This window comes from Salvelinus namaycush, chromosome 16 (assembly GCF_016432855.1).
Source record: "Salvelinus namaycush isolate Seneca chromosome 16, SaNama_1.0, whole genome shotgun sequence".
In the NCBI taxonomy this organism is placed as follows: domain Eukaryota; kingdom Metazoa; phylum Chordata; class Actinopteri; order Salmoniformes; family Salmonidae; genus Salvelinus; species Salvelinus namaycush.
In genome coordinates this window covers 30,186,104-30,207,069 of record NC_052322.1, presented here as the reverse complement: position 1 = coordinate 30,207,069, position 20,966 = coordinate 30,186,104, and the positions used below count along the sequence as shown (strand labels likewise).

The following is a 20,966-nucleotide window of genomic DNA, read 5'->3' as shown; positions in this document are numbered from 1 at the left end:
GACAAACAGTGCAATTAGTGCAACCAATGACAATAGTGAGGGGTGTGTCATAATTGCCAGGTTGATCAGAACGAATTGAGAGAAACAGTTAAAAGACAATAGCCCATAGCATATTTTATATATTATGCCATTGTTAGCATTTGCATTAGGATAACATTAGCATCAACAAACATTATTGTTTCATTTAATTTCACCTATGTATTTAAATATTTCCAATTTCATTAAAAAACATTTTTTACATGTCATCTTTTGGTTCAACCATAATGCATAATAAGCATGAACAGGGGGAACATATTGTGTGTATGCTGATAGCTGTAGAAAGAATACATTAATGTACAAGACCTCTTCACAGAAAATATAATTGGTCATAAGAAGGGCCTGAGATTAAAGTCAATATTCAGACCACTAGGGGTCAATGTTTTTAAATAGAATATCCAGTAGGCCTCCCTCTGTCAATAACTACTTAATCTTTGAGTCAGACTTTTTCCTTCAAAATCTGGGAGTAGCCATGGGCTCCCCATTTGCACCCAACTATGCAAACCTGTATGTGGGACAATTTGAGGAAGCACTCATTTACAAAACAGAGACACTCTAAAATGTTCCTATGGAAGAGATACATAGATGATGTCTTTGTGCTCTGGGAAGGAAATCAGCAGGAATTCAATTAATTCCAAACTCTGCTAAACGAGAGCTCTGAATATCTCAAATTCACCATGCAGACTGATGAGAGAAATATAAACTACCTGGATTTATGGATCCTCAAAGAGAATGATGCATTACATACATACTTATACGTAAAGCCCACAGACCGCAGTACCCTGCTACGTGGGGATAGTATGCATCCCTTTTCCCTCAAGAATGGTCTACCATATAGCCAGTTATGCAGGGTTAAACTAATCGGTGGTCACCAGTCCTATTTTGACAGCAATGCTAAGAAAATGACAGATACTTTCAAAATGAGAGGCGACAAGGACAAAACTCTTAATGCTGGAACGATGAAAATATCTCAAAAACCAAGAGAGGAATTACTAAAAACTAAACCAAAGAAGAAAAACAACGCAAAGTGTTTTGCACTAAGTACACCAAGTGTTCAGAGAAAATGAAAGCAATCCTGAAAAAGCACTGGCATATTTTGCAATAATACAAAACAATTGCACACCTCTTCAATGAACGCCCACTGGTGGTCTATAAGTATGGTCACAATGTTGGGGTAGCTTAGGGATATCTGACCTGCCCCCTGAGCCCACTCAGACACTCTTGACACCCATTCCAAATGGGAACTACAAATGTGGCTCATTGCGCACAACGCAATAGCACTACAAAAACATCCTTCTTCAGACACCCACATCAGGTCTAAAAATCCCTGTTAGGGGTATCATCTCATAAAAGACAGAGGGAGTAATCTCATCACCTGTACATGTGGGAAAGCCTATGTAGGACAAAAGAAAAGACAATTAAAACAATGCATAGCTGAACACCGCAGCTCAATCATGTGTAAGAATATCCAGTAGCAGCTTACGTTACTGAAGCTAACCATCCCATCTCCTCCTTCAAATACACAGGCATTGAGCATGTTGCTCTACCAAGGAGAGGAGGTAACATCGAGATCATACCACTACAGATAATACCAGTTCAGCGAATTGCAAGATGCAATCATTGGCTGGAGCAAGGGTATGGTCTCTTTGCTGAAGGAAGTGTTGCAGCACCTGCAAGCCTCCAGTGTGTGGGATGTTAGTGTACAAGCTCTCCAAATCAAACGTGGCCAGTAGGGTGCCCTCTAGTATCCTTCCTAAGCCCTCTATCTATAAGCCCATGTGACTAGTGTCTTTGACATAAGATGGGAGATTCTCAACCATCTGTTTAATGTGGTGGTCCACAAACTTAGATATGTTGGACGTCACAGAGTCAAATGCTGCTACAGTGGGTCTACCTGGGGGAGGAGACACTTGTTTGTGTAATTTAGTAACTGTATAAAAATTTGGCATCTTAGAATTTCACACAGAAATTCACATCTTTTTTGTTGTTGTGATTTGTCCTGATTCCAAGTGACTATGCATAGTTGACAACAGAGAGTGGCAGTGGTGTGGAGAGGGGAGGGAGGGCAATGCAAATAGTATGGGTAGCCATTTGACAAGATGTTCAGGAGTCTTATGGCTTGGGGGTAGAAGCTGTTTAGAAGCCTCTTGGATCTAGACTTGGCGCTCCGGTACCGCTTGCTGTGTGGTAGCAGAGAGAACAGTCTATGACTAGGGTGGCTGGAGTCTTTGACAATTTTCAGGGCCTTCCCTCTGACACCGCCTGGTATAAAGGTCCTGGATGGCAGGAAGCTTGGCCCCGGATGTACTGGGCCGTTCGCACTACCCTTTGTAGTGCCTTGTGGTCGGAGGCCGAGCAGTTGCCATACCAGGCAGTGATGCAACCAGTCAGGATGCTCTCGGTGGTGCAGCTGTAGGACCTTTTGAGGATCTGAGGACCCATGCCAAATCTTTTCAGTCTCCTGAGGGGGAATAGGTTTTGTTGTGCCCTCTTCACGACTGTCATGGTGTGCTTGGACCATGTTAGTTTGTTGGTGATGTGGACGCCAAGGAACATGAAGCTCTCAACCTGCTCCACTGCAGCCCCGTCGATGAGAATGGGGACGTGCTCAGTCCTCTTTTTCCTGTAGTCCATAATCATCTCCTTTGTCTTGATCACGTTGAGGGAGAGGTTGTTGTCCTGGCACCACACGGCCAGGTTTCTGACCTCAACCCTATAGGCTGTATCGTTGTTGTCGGTGATCAGGCCTACCACTGTTGTGTCATCTGCAAATTTAATGATGGTGTTGAAATCGTGCCTGGCCGTGCAGTCTTGAGTGAACAGGGAGTACAGGAGGGTACTGAGCACGCACCCCTGAGGGGCCCCCGTGTTGACGATCAGCGTGGCGGATGTGTTGTTACCTACCCTTACCACCTGGGGGCGGCCCTTCAGGAAGTCCAGGATCCAGTTGCAGAGGGAGGTGTTTAGTCCCAGGGTCCTTAGCTTATTGATGAGCTTTGAGGGCATTATGGTGTTGAACACTGAGCTGTAGTCAATGAATAGCATTCTCACATAGGTGTTCCTTTTGTCCAGGTGGGGAAGGGCAGTGTGGAGTGCAATAGAGACTGAGTCATCTGTGGATCTGTTGGGGCGGTATGCAAATTGGTGTGGGTCTAGGGTTTCTGGGATGATGGTGTTGATGTGAGCCATGACCAGCGTTTCAAAGCACTTCATGCCTACAGACGTGAGTGCTACAGGGCGGTAGTCATTTAGGCAGGTTACCTTAGTGTTCTTGGGCACAGGCACCATGGTGGTCTGCTTGAAACATGTTGGTTTTACAGACTCGGTCAGGGAGAGGTTGAAAATGTCAGTGAAGACACTTGCTAGTTGGTCAGCGCATGCTCGCAGTACACGTCCTGGTAATCCGTCTGGCCCTGCGGCTTTGTGAATGTTGACCTGTTTAAAGGTCTTACACACATCGGCTGCAGAGAGGGTGATCACACAGTCTTCCGGTACAGCTGGTGCTCTCATGTATGTTTCAGTGTCATTTGCCTCGAAGCGAGCATAGAAATAGTTTAGCTCATCCGGTAGGCTTGTGTCACTGGGCAGCTCTCGGCTGTGCTTCCCTTTGTAGTCTGTAATGGTTTGCAGGCCCTGCCACATCCGACGAGCGTCAGAGCCATCCCATTTCCTCCCTCAAATACACAGGCATTGAGCATGTTGCTCTACCAAGGAGAGGAGGTAACATCGAGATCATACCACTACAGAGGGAGGCCTACTGGATATTCTATTTAAAAACATTGACCCCTAGTGGTCTGAATATTGACTTTAATCTCAGGCCCTTCTTATGACCAATTATATTTTCTGTGAACAGGTCTTGTAAATTAATGTATTCTTTCTACAGCTATCAGCATACACACAATATGTTCCCCCTGTTCATGCTTATTATGCATTATGGTTGAACCAAAAGATGACATGTAACCCAATTTATTTTTTTATGAAACTGGAAATATTTAAATATATAGGTGAAATGAAACAATAATGTATGTTGATGCTAATATTATGCCAATGCTAACAATGGCATAATATATTAAATATACTGTGGGCTATTGTCTTTTAACAGTTTCGCTCAATTCATTCTTATCAAACTAGCAATTATTACACACCCCTCACTATTGTCATTGGTTGTACTAATTGCACTGTATGACTACATAACCTGCCTCAAGCATTCATGGCATTACCCTGACTAAGGCACAGGGATGCCGAAACGTTGGTGTTTTTTTACCCAATAAGTTACTGGGAGGTTATGGGTATGGTGCGACTCACTTTGTTTTTATAGCTTACAGTTTATTAACCGTTAGTCACCACCTCTATACTAAATCATTTTCTCCTGGTGTGCGCCAACTCATGCTTTTTATGAAATAGAGGTATTAAAATGTACCATAATAACAATTAATCTACCAACAATTGGCAGAATTAAGAGTAGGCTAGGCCTAAACTATTAGTCAAGGTTAATTGTAACCATGGAATGGGTCAGTTGTAGCACTTTTTTATGCTAAATGTGAGAGTGAATTTAACAAGTTTGTCATCTTACATAAATATATTGATGAATATGCATTATCAAAAATATACAGTACCAGTCAAAAGTTTGGACACGCCTACTCGTTCAACGGTTTTTCTTTATTTTTACTATTTTTACATTGTAGAATAGTCGCGAAGACATCAAAACTATGAAATAACACATATGGAATCATGTAGTAACCAAAAAAGTGTTAAACAAATCAAAATATATTTAATATTTGAGATTCTTCAAAGTAGCCCCCCTTTGCCTTGATGACAGCTTTGCACACGCTTGGCATTCTCTCAACCAACTTCATGAGGTAGTCACCTGGAATGCAATTCAATTAACAGGTGTGCCTTGTTAAAAGTTCATTTGTGGAATTTCTTTCCTTCTTAATGCGTTTGAGCCAATCGGTTTTGTTGTGACAAGGTAGGGGTGGTATACAGAAGATAGCCTATTATGGCAAGAACAGCTCAAATAAGCGAATAGAAACGACAGTCCATCGCTACTTTAAGACATGAAGGCCAGTCAATCCGAAACATGTTAAGAACTTTGAAAGCTGAAGCTGGCACTCATGAGGACTGCCACAGGAAAGGAATACCCAGAGTTACCTCTGCTGCCGAGGATAAGTTCATTAGAGTTTCGAGTCTCAGAAATTGCAGCCCAAATAAATGCTTTACAGAGTTCAAGTAACAGACACATCTCAACATCAACTGTTCAGAGGAGACTGCGTGAATCAGGCCTTCATGGAATTGCACGAATTGCTGCAAAGAAACCACTACTAAAGGAAACCAATAATAAGAAGAGACTTGCTTCGGCCAAGAAACACGAGCAATGGACATTAGACCGGTGGAAATGTGTCCTTTGGTCTGATGAGTCCAAATTGGAGATTTTTGGTTCCAACCGCCGCGTATTTGTGAGACGAAGAGTCGGTGAACGAATGATTTCCGTGTGTGGGGTTCCCACCATAAAGCATGGAGGAGGAGGTGTGATACTGTGGAGATATTTTGCTGGTTACACTGTTGGTGATTTATTTAGAATTCAAGGCACACTTAACCAGTATGGCTACCACAGCATTCTGCAGCGATACGCCATCCCATCTGGTTTGCGCTTAGTGGGACTATCATTTGTTTTTTAACAGGATATTGACCCAACACACCAACAGGCTGTGTAAGGGCTATTTGACCAAGAAGGAGAGTGATGGAGTGCTGCATCAGATGACCTGGCCTCCACAATCACCTGACCTCAACCCAATTGAGATGATTTGGGATGAGCAGAGTGAAGGAAAAGCTGCCAACAAGTGCTCAGCATATGTGGAAACTCCTTCAAGACTGTTGGAAAAGTGTGTGCAAAGCAATCATAAAGGCAGAGGGTAGCTACTTTCAAGAATATAAAATATAACATGTATTCTGATTTGTTTAACACTTTTTTTGGTTACTACATGATTCCATATGTGTTATTTCATAATGTTGATGTCTTCACTATTATTTTACAATGTAGAAAATAGTAAAAATAAAGAAAACCCCTTGAATGAGTAGGTGTGTCCAAACTTTTGACTGGTACTTTATGTCAAAGACTGCAGGTATAAAAAAGTCATAGACTACTTAGGACATACTAAAGTAGTCAGCGTGAAAATATTGGGCCTTCAACCGCCGCACAAACATTCAGCATCATGGACAAAATTTGGCTTAATTCAACCAGCACAATTTGAATATATTACAGTGGGATATGGAGAGGGCTATGACGCTGAGGTGAAATTATGACCACAATGAGAGATAGAATGATCAGTGCAAAGAAAATATAGGACTTCAGCACCACAGGCATCTGGACAGCCACCCCTGGACCTATGTTACCGCGCCGCACCTATTTTACTGCGCCCAGCTCACCTCACTCACCTCACTGAGGTGGGCTGGATAGGGTAAGATGCAAAGTTTGGTAACAGAATGACAGTACAACCAGCACAAACCGTCATTCTGTTACCAAACTTTTAATCTTCACAGTTCTTAACGTAAATGGGCTTTTGTAAAATGCATAGAGTTGTATGGTTTGTTTAACTTTGCAATCGTTGGTTTGTGTTTGACATACATTTTAAAGTGAAAAATCGGTGTCTCAGCATCATTCTGTTATCTGGGAATTGTCCCATACCATTTACCGGAATCCTTGAATGCATCTGTGACCTACAGCGACCTCTATCAGCATTAAGCAGACAGGGTATCTGTGATTCTTCTCTAGCAACATCTAACATTTATAATATCATTTTTGCTGTGACATTTGTTTATTAAATTGTCACGTTTTGTACATTCACGTGAAATGCATTGATCGTTGACCCCAATGTTAACTATGAAGGGTTAATGTTTGAAGCCTCTGATTAGTATAGGTCCTCCTGCTGTGCAACAGCGTGGCAGTACCTTGATTAAAGATTGAGAGATTCCTACACTCAAAACAACTTGGCTCTCTTCAACAGAATTGAATTGAATTAGGAGAGTGAGAGAGAGAGTGTGAGATGGTCAGCAGTTTAATCTCAGTGACGGGTACATCAGTGTACGGTGACATATGGACACCCCGGGGCCATTTCCTGAGTTTCACGCCTGTCACAACCAAACACCCCAGCTTTCAATCACCTGACGATGAGCACTGTTGGTGGCCATTCAACACCCACTGCCCTCCAACAGACATACTGACTGACAGACACACACGCACGCACGCACGCACGCACGCACGCACGCACGCACGCACGCACGCACGCACGCACGCACGCACGCACGCACGCACGCACGCACGCACGCACACACACACACACACACACACACACACACACACACACACACACACACACACACATAGACAGACATAAACATATTTTTGTTTCTTCCATAAAGCATTTTTACCTCATTGTGAATTGGATGGTTGGAGTGTAATTTCTGTGATAAAGTGTGTGTACCCTATCGGTAAGTTTGCAGTGTTTGGAACTAGTCAAATAGTAACACAACAAGTGGCAGGCACTGCTCAGTTCTACCTTCAGGCAACACTGAACCTGCCAAAGGCACCAGGTTGGCTGCAGAGGCAGAGCCATCAGTCAGCTGAGCACAAGGCAAACACAGCTCTATTGACTTTTAGCCTTTTAACATTTCACTTTCCTCCACCTCAGGCATCGGCACAGTTACAAAGCACAAGCACAAGTCTGTAGTACACTTTTAATAGTAAGATATACAGTATATCTTGATTTGGATTCATAGCATGGAAGTGTGGATACCTAATATAACCATTCTCATTTTAAATTGACAAGGTAATTTCAGGGCTAAGTTGATTCTGTCCATGTACCTGTTGATCACTTTGATGCACTCACACTGATTTACTCTGATATTAACATAGCCACTGCCTGTTCACCCTGCTATCATCCAGAAGGCGAGGTCAATACAGGTGTATCAAAGCTGGGACCGAGAGACTGAAAAACAGCTTCTATCTCAAGGCTATCAGACTGCTAAACAGCCATCTCTAGCACATCAGAGGCTGCTGCCTATAGACATAGATTTGGAATCACTGGCCACTTTAAGGAAATGAAACACTAGCCACTTTAATAATGTCCTCTCATATGTATAAACTGTACTCTATACTATTCTACAGTATCTTAGTCACTTTAATTGTGTGTAAATATTGCATCACCCATCTCATATGTATATACTGTATTCCGTACTATGCCACTGTATCTTTGTCCAATGCCGCTCTGACATATATGTATATATTCTTAATCCATTCTTTACTTAGAATTAAGTGTATTTTGGCTATAGGTTGTGAAACTGTTAGAAATTACTTGTTATTTCGCTACACCCGCAATAACATCTGCTAAACACGTGTATGTGAACAATACATTTGATTTGATTTGATATAATGCTCCCACCAACTATATGCACTGGCTCTAAACTGATTGATCAAGTTTAGCCAAGATAAAAAATAAGGTTTTCTTCTCATGAACATTTTTTCTTTCTCTCAAATAATCAGACACCCACACTATTGTGGTTCGCAGGTCCTTGAGTTCTGCAGCCCTTTTGGTTTTCATTTCTCCCTGCACTTAATTGGTTGTTTGGCTGGGGATAGTAAGAAGTGCATACGCCTGGCTACCCAGATAAAAAACAAGCTATGAAAACCAGGAGACACTGTGGCCACAGAGAACCGGACCTGTGCACCATGTTGTAGTTTAACCAGGCACCAGTAAAAATGGCAACTAGATGCTATTGAAACTTCAGTGTGTTGCATGATCTTTGGATAAACATAGCAATCAAGAGTTTGTGATTGGTTGCTATTACACTGTAGCTATCTAACTGTTGCATACTATTATCTCTTTATCCCTTTATGCTTACACAGCTCAATATCATGACTTGGTTTAATTTAGTCTCCATCTATAAAGCCCTCTCTATCTGTTCTGTGGTTAAGAGTGTGTTCGTATATTCACTCTGGCTATCTACTCCAATTTCAGAGCAGTCTTATCTGTGTTCAAGAGCACAGAATAACTGACGAATTTACGAAAGCTCAACACCTGTTGAAAATGACCGGTGTCATTAACCGTCGGCAAAAAATATATTTCAATTGTTACCAGCAGCACAGTTACAGTCACCAATGCTCTATATAACATGAAAGCAGACTAACCAGTTCTGCTAGGGCTAGTAAAATGGTCAGAGTGAGGTGTTCTCTCATTTGTGTCTCTCATTTGTGCCTGGAAGTAGCTAGCAAGCTAGCCAATTTTAGCCAGTTAACTTGGGTGCTTGACTGCCGTTGTGAGGTCAGAAGAACGCTCGGATCAACGCTACTCCTCGGCCAGAACGTCTAGTGTGTGCTCTGAGCGCTCCGAGAGCGAAGCGCTCTGAATTTACTAACACACAATTTGACAACTCTCTGAATTTACAAATGCCCAGAGCGCACTCGGGCACTCCAGAGTGAATTTATGAACAAACCCTAAGTAACCACACTTTGCAATCTGTTGGTGAGAACTCTTAAGTAACATGTTTACCAGGATGGAAAGTCTATTGCACCACAGTAGGCTATAGGTGGCTTTTGGGTTCCCTCTATTTACTTTTTGCAATAGGTCATTTTTTGCCATATACATATGTCGACTCTTAATTTGATCACTCTTTTGTTGCAGAGAATTTTCCTGCTTTTTTATCTGGATAGGAATTTTGTATTGTTTTTAAATGTTGGATTATTGAGTGCTTGTTGACATTTACTGCATTGATTGATAGGAACTAGGAACATAAGCGTTTCGCTGCGCCCACCATAAGACCTGCTAAATTGTGTACACCACCAGTAAAATTGTATTTAAGATTACAGTGCATTCGGAAAGTATTCAGACCCCTTGACCTTTTCCACATTTTTTACGTTACAGCCTTATTCTAAAATGTATTAAATTATTTATTTGTCTCATCAATCTACATACAATGCCCCATAATGACATAGCGAAAACAGGTTTTAAGAAATGTTTGCATATTTATATATTTTTTTAATTTTAAATACCTTATTTATATAAATATTCACACCCTTTGATATGACACTCGAAATTGAGCTCAGGTGCATCCTGTTTTCATTGATACTTTTTGAGATGTTTCTACAACTTGGAGTCCATCTGTGGTAAATTCAATTAATTGGACATTATTTGGAAAGGCACACATCTGTCCATATACAGTTGAAGTCGGAAGTTTACATACACTTAGGTTGGAGTCATTAAAACTCGTTTTTCAACCACTCCACAAATTTCTTGTTAACAAACTATAGTTTTGGCAAGTCAGTTAGGATATCTACTTTGTGCATGACACAAGTCATTTTTCCAACAATTGTTTACAGACAGATTACTTCACTTATAATTCACTGTATCACAATTCCAGTGGGTCAGAAGTTTGCATACACTAAGTTGACTGTGCCTTTAAACAGCTTGGGAAATTCCAGAAAATTATGTCCTGGCTTTAGAAGCTTCTGATAGGCTAATTGACATAATTTGAGTCAATTGGAGGTGTACCTGTGGATGTATTTCGAGGCCTACCTTCAAACTCAGTACCTCTTTGCTTGACATCATGGGAAAATCAAAAGAAATCAGCCAAGACCTGAGAAAAAAAATTGTAGACCTCCACAAATCTGGTTCATCCTTGGGAGCAATTTCCAAACGCCTGAAGGTACCACGTTCATCTGTACAAACAATAGTACGCAAGTATAAACACCATGGGACCACGCAGCCGTCATACCACTCATGAAGGAGACGCATTCTGTCTGGTTCATCCTTGGGAGCAATTTCCAAACGCCTGAAGGTACCACGTTCATCTGTACAAACAATAGTACGCAAGTATAAACACCATGGGACCACGCAGCCGTCATACCACTCAGGAAGGAGACGCATTCTGTCTCCTAGAGATGAACGTACTTTGGTGCAAAAAGTGCAAATCAATCCCAGAACAATAGCAAAGGACCTTGTGAAGATGCTGGAGGAAACAGGTACAAAAGTATCTATATCCACAGTAAAACAAGTCCTATATCAAGCATACTACATAACCTGAAAGGCCGCTCAGCAAGGAAGAAGCCACTGCTCCAAAATCTTCATCAGTCAGGAAGTTAAAGCTTGGTTGCAAATGGGTCTTCCAAATGGACAATGACCCCAAAGCATACATCCAAAGTTGTGACAAAATGGCTTAAGCACAACAAAGTCATGGTATTGGAATGGCCATCACAAAGCCCTGACCTCAATCCAATAGAACATTTGTGGGCAGAACTGAAAAAGCGTGTGCGAGCAAGGAGGCCTACAAACCTGACTCAGTTACACCAGCTCTGTCAGGAGGAATGGGCCAAAATTCACCCAACTTATTGTGGAATGCTTGTGGAAGGCTACCCAGAAACATTTGACCCAAGTTAAACAATTTAAAGGCAATGCTACCAAATACTAATTGAGTGTATGTAAACTTCTGACCCACTGGGAATGTGAGGAAAGAAATAAAAGCTGAAATAAATGATTATCTCTACTATTATTCTGACATTTCACATTCTTAAAATAAAGTGGTGATCCTAACTGACCTAAGACAGGGAATTTTTAAATGTCAGGAATTGTGAAAAATGGAGTTTAAATGTATTTGGCTAAGGTGTATATAAACTTCCGACTTCAACTGTAAGTCCCACAATTGATAGTGCATGTCAGAGCAAAAACCAAGTCATGAGGTTGAAGTAATTGTCCGTAGAGCTACGAGACACGATTGTGTCGAGGCACAGATCTGGGGAAGGGTACCAAAACATTTCTGCAGCATTGAAGGTCCCCAAGAACACAGTAGCCTCCATCATTCTTAGACCTGGCCACCAGGCCAAACTGAGCAATCTGGGGAGAAGGGCCTTGGTCAGGGAGGTGACCAAGAACCCAATGGTCACTCTGACAGAGCTCCAGAGTTCCTCTGCGGAGATGGGAGAACCTTCCAGAAGGACAACCATCTCTGCAGTACTCCACCAATCAGGCCTTTATGGTAGAGTGGCCAGATGGATGCCACTCCTCAGTAAAAGGCACGTGGCAGCCCGCTTGGAGTTTGCCAAAAAGCACCCAAGATTCTCTGGTCTGATGAAACCAAGATTGAACTCTTTGGCTTGAATGCCAAGTGTCACGTCTGGAGGAAACCTGGCACCATTCTTACGGTGAAGCATGGTGGTTGCAGCATCATGCTGAGGCGTTTTTTTTCAGCGGCAGGGACTGGGAGACTATTCAGGATCGAGGGAAAGATGAACGGAGCAAAGTACAGAGAGATCCTTGATGAAAACCTGCTCCAAAGCGCTCAGGACTTCAGACTGGGGCGAAGGTTCACCTTCCAACAGGACAACGACCTTAAACACACAGTCAAGACAACGCAGGAGTGGCTTCGGGACAAGTGACTTAATGTCCTTGAGTGGCACAGCCAGAGCCTGGACTTGAACCTGATCGAACATCTCTGGAGAGACCCGAAAATCGCTGTGCAGCGACGCTCCTCATCCAACCTGACAGAGCTTGATAGGATCTGCAGAGAAGAATGGGAGAAACTCCCCAAATACAGGTGTGACAAGCTTGTAGCGTTATACCCAAGACGACTCGAGGCTGTAATCGCTCCCAAAGGTGATTCAACAAGGTACTGAGTTAAAGGGTCTGAATACTTAATTAAATGTGATATTTAATTTTTACATTTTTAATAAATTATCAAAAATTTTCTAAAAAACGGTTTTTGCTTTGTTATTGTGGGGAATTGTGTGTAGATTGATGAGGGGGAAAAACGATTTAATCAACTTTAGAATAAGGCTGTAACGTATCCAAATGTGGAAAAAGTCAAAGGGTCTGAATACTTTCCGAATGCACTGTAGATGTGGGACATCTGGCATCTGGTTCGGAACTAAGTGGGTAACAGGTACATGGGGACGTATCCCTATCACAACTTTTCCTCATAACACAGTAGCAGCTGACAAAAAGATTGAGTTCATAGACTGTGTTATGGTTCATACAGAGCATAGACCAGAGGGGTATACTACAAGGCAGGATCAAGAAGCTAACTTGTCTAAATATTCTGATATAACTGCTTTACTTTTTAGAATGATAAGCTTGAAATGGACATGGTCTAATTCAGGGATCATCAACTATGTTCAGTCGTGGGCCGATTTTTTCCTGAGTGGACGGTCAGGGGGCCGGAAGACAATGACAAATAATTTGACACTGCAAATTGACGCAAGAAGCCCTAACAAATATAATATTTGACTTAAACATTATAATATCAAACTTTGCTTACATGTGTATATGATCACATATGTCTCTCTATTATGTGTGGGAATACTTTGGAACAGATTTCCTAAATTAAAATCACTTGGAGCTGATATGCTGGTGGTTTTGAAGTATGTTATGTCCAACAATAACGATTTTTTTTCCAAACAATATTTTTTTTGCTCTGAAAACTTGGTGGGCCAAATAAAATCGCCCGCGGTTGAAATTGTCAGTTGGGGAAACCTGGTCTAGTTGATTCAACAAACAAAAACACATATCTATGTTTAGCTTTCTTAATTAACGAGAAAATCTGGCAAACTCATGGATCATGCTTTGTGGTATACCTCTCAGCAGCGTCTCATACAGAGTTGCACCTCTAGAGGGAGTGCAGAGATGCTGAGAGGGAGACAGAATTGGAGCGTGTGAGCGGTGGCGCGTCGGAGCTGGGGAGAGAGGGGGAGAAGCAAGGGAGTGGAGAGAGAGAGAAAACGACAGGAGGATATTGTGTGTTTATGTCTGTTTGTCACCACTGGTCCCCCTCTCTGACTATTCAAACCGTCAACAGTACCGGGGACTTCAATTCGTCCTATCCTTCCCAGTATTGGCTTGGCTCGTGCGGGCTAGTTTGGACGGAAAAAAGCGAGAAGGATGATCATGGTGAGTTATTCCTCGTTCCAGTGTGTTCCGTCCTAGTGTGCATGTTTGATGTAGGCTTCTTTAGTCGTATGCTATCTAGGGCAGGCAAAACCTTATTCTATTTTACACCCATCTAATTTGAGAAAAATACATTATTGCTATTCTATCAGTGCGTAATTCAAAGCAGTCGGCGGAATGTTATTATATTATTATAGGGGTTGTGCGCCTGAGTCTGTGTTTATCATAGTGTCTCAGTAATCGATCCGTGTTTCTTATGGCTCAAATATGTAATTAGCCCTATATAAGCACGGATATAAAAAAAACAGGCATTTAACGCTATAGGCTCTAATATCCTTGAGTTTCACATAAATTAGTTTGCAGGTTAGAGAAGCACACTAAAATTACTGCTGCCATCTAGGCATTGCAGTCATAGCTGCTATCTCAAAGGTCGCAGCTGCAGGGATCTTCACGTCTAAAATGAATTTCCAACCGCAAAGCGTCTGTTTTTTTTCCATGTATGAGTTATTTTAAATTAAATATAGGCTAGGTCATCATAACGGGAAGTAAAAAAAAAACTGCTGATGAGCCAGCCCTACAAAAAGTAAATACGGCGAAGTGATGCGTTGGAATGTGGAATAGTCCACCGCTCGTTTGTAATGTCTGTCGTGTGTTTATTGACTCGTGGCGTTTGTTAGTCAGGGCCTGAGCCATGCTAGAATGTATTCCCCCTCGCTGGTTGAATAACAAGACACATAGGCTACTTAGCGGGCGGGTGTGACATGCAACATTGTAGACTACAAGTTGCCGCACACCGTAACACAGCATCAAAATGGTCATAGCTGTGATCTCCGCTATGGTTGTCACATAGGTTACACTGAACAGAGTTATGTAACGAGTGTGTGAGCTGTGAATGCGGCTGATGATAGCCCCACGGCCTTCGCATGGAATGTTACGTTAGCCTCTCGTAGACCTTGGACACATTCTTACCATTAGCCTATGTTATTAGGCTACACTCTTGTTAGGCCTATATTCCATTAATAAAACCGTATGCCTATGCTGACATTAATTACACCAGGCTACAATAATAAATAGCCTATAACAGGCAATATGTCTGATGATGCGATTATCAAATATGTTTTTACTTTGCTGCGCTCCCCACACAACACAGTAGACTATAGGGTAATAGAAATAGGAGCTGTCCTCTAAAAACTAAAATAAGGATCTGATTATTAACAATTATGAACGGATGCCAGTCTCTACCCAGCTAGCACATAACGTTCAGAGAACCATGTGTTTCTTAGAGCTTGGTGAGAGCGTGGTTATCCTATGGTTATTTTGCATACTACATTCCCACAACTTTCTGGTAATAGTGCAGGATAGTTGCTTGGCTTTGGAACATTGTGAGCACATTTAAGGAACTTGACAAAAAAAAAAGATATTTTCTTGGCATTTCATTAATTTAACAGAATGTTTCCTAAAAGTTCAAACATGGTTCTAAGAACGTTCTCCAACTGGTTTGAGATTGGGAATGTTCTCAAATAGTTCAGAGAATGTTAAGAAACAAGTTTTCTCTGGGAATTTCAGTATTTCAGCATAACGTTTCCTACAGATTTCCTCATGGTTCTATTTAAAGTCATGATCTCACATTGTTACGAGAACGTTAAGAAACAACGTTCTTCTGGGGGAATTTCAGTACTTCAGCAAAATGTTTCCTACAGGTTTCCTCATGGTTCTATTTAAAGTCATGTTCTCACATTGTTCCGAGAATGTTAAGAAAACTTTCCATAAAAACCACAAGAAAAATGTTGTATCGTTCTAATAATTAGGGGTGTGCTGAGTAGTCGGACAAAATTGGTATCGTAACGGATATGGGATATTTTCTGGATACGATTATGATCCGAGTATTTACTATCCGTGATCAGAATTTTATTTTATTTTCGGGTGCCAGCAAGCATCATTCTCATGTCAGTCAGTCAGTCACATAGTTTCTAAACCATACTGAACTGTCTTTGAGTCAGTCATGTGCGTGGTCGAAATAACTCAACTGGATAGTTTGCCTGTCTGTAAAGAGAAGGGCAGGCTGTACGTTGATCCTGCTGCTCTGATTGGATCGAGTGAAGCTGTAATTCTCCGGCCACTCGCTTCATAATTTCATCCAATCGCTTTCCCTTGCATGTTTTCAGTCTGATCATTTAGATTGCTGCTGCCTCCTACTATGATAAATCACATAGTGAGGACGTTTGCTATCAAGCTATCAATGTGCATAATATCTAACAAGTGGAACAATGGTATGGAAAAAAGATGAAACGCTAATGTGCATTCTGACTGAGTGACAGCAAACCTGACTGCCCGCTGCAAGTTGAGTACACAGACACACACAGACACACTCACCCCTCCGCACACTGCTCCTAATCTGCATAATTTTTTGTAGTGAGAATGTGCAGGGAGATATGTTGCCAAAATATATTTAGTAAGAATGTTATTTAAAAACATATACATTCCATTCTCAGCATCAACAAAACTCTCTATTATCTATCTTGTTAAGGGTGTTCAGGTGTGTTGGCCGCGTCCACTATTTGGCCACACCTGATTTTAATGACTCTTTTTCCTTTGAAATGTTTGAATAGACTAAAATGAACAGCTTTGCATAAGTAAAAAAAAACATGGCATGCTAGCTCCATCCAGGTGGTGCAGTACACTAATTTCATGGATATAGAACAGAAGATCATAGGTTTAAATCTCACTGACGTTGTGCCACAATAAAAAATAAATGTGTTCGGGTGCCTCCCGAGTGGCACAGCGGTCTAAGGCACTAGCTGTGTCATTACAGATCCTGGTTCGATCCCAGGCTGTGTCGCAGCCAGCTGCGACCGCTAGACCCACGAGGCTGCGCACAATTGTCCAAGCGGAATGCACGCTGACATGGTCGCTAGGTGTACCGTGTTTTCTCTGACACATTGGTCCGGGTTAGGGTTACAAAGGGTTGAAAACTTTCCAGGAAACTTCCATAATTTCTCCAGAAATCTTCCATGGCAAGTTAAGCCCTGGAATTTGAGGACTTTTGCTTAAATTCATCAAAAAAGTTAGCTTATATCAGTGAACCTCTTTTGTGGGATACACATAAGGCAATTCTAGGTCTTGTGGCATATTTTGGTTAAACTATCCCCAATTCAATGGAATTGCAAGCCTCTGCATGCACAGTGCATTCTTCCATCACATGTACAGCTGATTCTCAAGATCTTGCACACTAGTGAGATGCTATTGAGCCCACATTATTACACTGTCTGAGCCAATGAGCCAAGGACTACATGCTTTCTGGTAAGTTTAGATTACAATACTGGGTGGGGTGAATACAGTTGAAGTTGGAAATTTACATACACCTTAGCCAAATACATTTAAACTCAGTTTTTCACAATTCCTGACATTTAATCCCAGTAAAAATTCCCTGTTTTAGGCCAGTTAGGATCACCACTTTATTTTAATAATGTGAAATGTCAGAATAATTGTAGAGAGAATGATTTATTTCAGCTTTTATTTCTTTCATCACATTCCCAGTGGGTCAGAAGTTTACATACACTCAATTAGTATTTGATAGCATTGCCTTTAAATTGTTTAACTTGGGTCAAACATTTTGGGTAGCCTTCCACAAGCTTCCAATAATAGGTTGGGTACATTTTGGCCCATTCCTCCTGACAGAGCTGGTGTAATTGAGTCAGGTTTGTAGGCTTCCTTGCTCGCACACGCTTTTTCAGTTCTGCCCACAAATGTTCTATAGGATTGAGGTCAGGGCATTGTGATGGTATGCTTGGGGTCATTGTCCATTTGGAAGACCCATTTGCGACCAAGATTTAACTTCCTGACTGATGTCTTGAGATGTTGCTTCAATATATCCACATAATTTTCCTGCCTCATGATGCCATCTATTTTGTGAAGTGCACCAGAGCCTCCTGCAGCAAAGCACCACCATAACATGATGCTGCCACCCCCGTGCTTCACGGTTGGGATGATGTTCTTCGGCTTGCAAGCCCCCCCTTTTCCTCCAAACGTAATGATGGTCATTATGGCCAAACAGTTCTATTTTTGTTTCATCAGACCAGAGGACATTTCTCCAAAAAGTACGGTCTTTGTCCACATGTGCAGTTGCAAACCGTAGTCTGGCTTTTTTATGGCAGTTTTGGAGAAGTGGCTTCTTCCTTGCTGAGCGGCCTTTCAGGTTATGTCAATGTAGGACTCGTTTTACTGTGGATATAGATACTTTTGTACCGGTTTCCTCCAGCATCTTCACAAGGTCCTTTGCTGTTGTTCTGGGATTGATGTGCACTTTTCGCACCAAAGTACGTTCATCTCTAGGAGACAGAACGTGTCTCCTTCCTGAGCGGTATGACGGCTGCGTGGTCCCTTGGTGTTTACACTTGCGTGCTATTGTTTGTACAGATGAACGTGGTACCTTCAGGCGTTTGGAAATTGCTGCCAAGGATGAACCAGACCGGAGGTCTACAATTTTTTTTCTGAGGTCTTGGCTGATTTCTTTTGATTTTCCCATGATGTCAAGCAAAGAGGCACTGAGTTTGAAGGTAGGCCTTGAAATACATCCACAGGTACACGTCCAATTGACTCAAATTATGTCAATTAGCCTATCAGAAGCTTCTAAAGCCATGACATAATTTTCTGGAATTTTCCAAGCTGTTTAAAGGCGCAGTCAAATTAGTGTATGTAAACTTCTGACCCACTGAAATTGTGATACAGTGAATTATAAGTGAAATAATCTGTAAACAATTGTTGGAAAAATTACTTCTGTCATGCACAAACAAGATGTCCTAACCGACTTGCCAAAACTATAGTTTGTTAACAAGAAATTTGTGGAGTGGTTGAAAAATGAGTTTTAATGACTCCAACCTAAGTGTATGTAAACTTCCGACTTCAACTGTATATGTTATATGACAAACATTATTTTTTATTAACTAGTAAATAGTAGCCTACAGCAAAGTGTGCTTAAATCATTTCTAACTTGTTAACAATTTCTGCTAGCTAGTTTTTGCTACTATGTGTGTTTTAGCTTGCTTGAGCCTGTTAACTGAGGAGTGTTAATTCATCTGTTTCCATACATGTTTCATTTTATAACATGTATTCTACAAAGGAGTTGTTTAATCTAACTGCTTAACTATTTATCTCTACATGGAATTGTATTAGGGATTTTTTTTACAATTTTTCCCCCTAATCTTTACAGGAAAATGCCACTGGCACTATCTGATGTGTGGAGACATTTCACTTCAGCTAATGTAGAAGGAAAAGCTGTGTACATTTGCAAATACTGTGCCAAATCATATGTGAAGAATGCAACAAAGATGCAGAATCATCTGGCCAAGTGCATGAAGTGCCTTCAGTGCTCACAACAAGCAACCTCTGACACAAGTCCCTCTACTTCTATTCGATATGAAAATGATGAATCAGACACCTTATCGATAGCAACAGCTCATGGTCCTCCTGGAATCAGAAGTTTTTTTGACTCAATGGAGGAACGTAGTCAGAGAAATGCTGATGAATGTCTTGCTCGAGCTGTGTATGCAACTGGTTCACCTCTGATGCTCACAGGTAATGTGTATTGGAAGAGATTTCTGAATGTTCTTCGCCCAGCATACATCCCTCCAACCAGACATGCTTTATCTACTCATTTGCTGGATGCAGAGTTCAACAGAGTTCAAGTGAAGGTCAAGCAAATCATAGAGAAAGCAGACTGTATTGCAATCATCTCTGATGGGTGGTCAAATGTTTGTGGGCACGGAAGAATTAACTACATCATCTCCACCCCTCAACCAGTATTCTACAAGAGCATAGACACAAGGGACTACAGACACACCGGTTTCTACATTGGAGATGAGGTGAAGGCAGTCATCAATGACCTTGGACCACAGAAGGTATTTGCACCGGTGACAGACAATGCTGCGAACATGAAGGCTGCTTGGTCTAAAGTGGAGGAGTCCTACCCTCACATCACACCCTTTGGCTGTGCTGCTCATGCATTGAATCTGCTCCTCAAGGACATCATGGCACTGAAAACAATGGATACACTCTACAAGAGAGCCAAGGAAATGGTTAGGTATGTGAAGGGTCATCAAGTTATAGCAGCAATCTACCTCACCAAGCAAAGTGAGAAGAATAAGAGCACCACATTGAAGCTGCCCAGCAACACCCGTTGGGGTGGTGTTGTCATCATGTTTAACAGTCTCCTGGAGGGGAAGGAGTCTCTCCAAGAAATGGCCATATCACAGTCTGCCGATATGGACAGCCCCATCAAGAGGATCCTCCTGGATGATGTATTTTGGGAGAGAGTGGTAAGCAGCCTGAAACTCATGAAACCTATAGCAGTAGTCATTGCACGGATTGAGGAAGACAATGCCATCCTGTCTGATGTTCAGACTCCGCTTGCAGATGTAAGAGAAGAAATCCTTACTGCCCTGCCCACTTCACTGTTGCTCCAAGCAGAGGAAACTGCAGTTCTGAAATACATCAAAAAGCGTGAAGACTTCTGTTGGACCCCAAGTATGCTGGCAAGAGCATCCTGTCTTGTGCAGAGATCAACAATGCCTACGGTGTCATCACTACTGTGTCTCGTCACCTTGGCCTGGATGAGGGCAGGGTTCTTGGCAGTCTGGCGAGTACACTTCCAAGCAATGGTTTTGGGATGGAGATGCAATATGGCAGTCGTGCCAACATACTATATCTCATCAGCCACCTAGTGGAAGGGGCTTTGTGGATCTGAGGCTCTTTCCCCTGTTGCCTCCATCATCCTCCAAATCCCACCAACATCAGCCACCTCAGAGCACAACTGGTCCTTGTTTGGGAACACACACATACCAAAGCACACAACAGGCTGACCAAAACAAGGGTTGAAAAATTGGTGGCCATCTGGGCAAATTTGAGGCTTTTTGAGCCTGACAACGAGCCATTCTTAACAAGGTTGGAAAGTGACAGTGAAGATGAGGCCTCAAAGTCTGATGTTCAAGAGGTGGACTTTGAGGA

General features: G+C 41.9%; 1 protein-coding gene across 1 annotated transcript in view; it reads left to right on the top strand.

The window, feature by feature from the left end:
- The first annotated feature begins 13,770 nt into the window (after window positions 1-13,770).
- Window positions 13,771-20,966, top strand: part of LOC120061300 (adenylate cyclase type 6-like) — a 55,726-nt gene continuing 48,530 nt past the window's right edge. Inside the window, exon 1 of the mRNA XM_039011012.1 lies at window positions 13,771-13,967. The gene's annotated coding sequence lies outside the window, so the exon portion shown is untranslated. The remainder of the gene's footprint in view (window positions 13,968-20,966) is intronic.